The sequence below is a fragment of the Colobus angolensis genome, unplaced genomic scaffold, assembly GCF_000951035.1.
Source record: "Colobus angolensis palliatus isolate OR3802 unplaced genomic scaffold, Cang.pa_1.0 Scaffold254, whole genome shotgun sequence".
Lineage (NCBI taxonomy): Eukaryota > Metazoa > Chordata > Mammalia > Primates > Cercopithecidae > Colobus > Colobus angolensis.
Genome location: NW_012115755.1, coordinates 788387 through 788666, shown reverse-complemented (window position 1 = coordinate 788666; position 280 = coordinate 788387). Strand labels below are relative to the sequence as shown.

At 53.9% G+C, this 280-nt stretch overlaps 1 pseudogene; it reads right to left on the bottom strand.

Annotated features, from left to right (window-relative positions):
• The window catches only part of LOC105515142, a 49615-nt pseudogene that overhangs the window by 47928 nt on the left and 1407 nt on the right, over positions 1-280 (bottom strand).

Genomic DNA, 280 nt, shown 5'->3' with positions numbered 1-280 from the left:
GGCGAGGGTTGGAGCCAATGCCCAGGATGATGAGGGTGTGACTGAGTACATACACAGGAAGAGCCAGAAGAGGGCCTGCTGCTGCCCTGAGTCACTGGTGATGCCGAGCAAGGGGAACTCGCTGACTCTTGTCTCGTTCCCGTTACCCCTGGACATCTCACTGCAGCTCAGGGAGGTAGCAGACTGCACAGACCGCAGGGGAAAGACACTCAGCAGAGCCCAGGCTTGCTTTATGTTCAGAATTAGATTGCAGTTCATTTGCAGTTAGATAAATGAACAG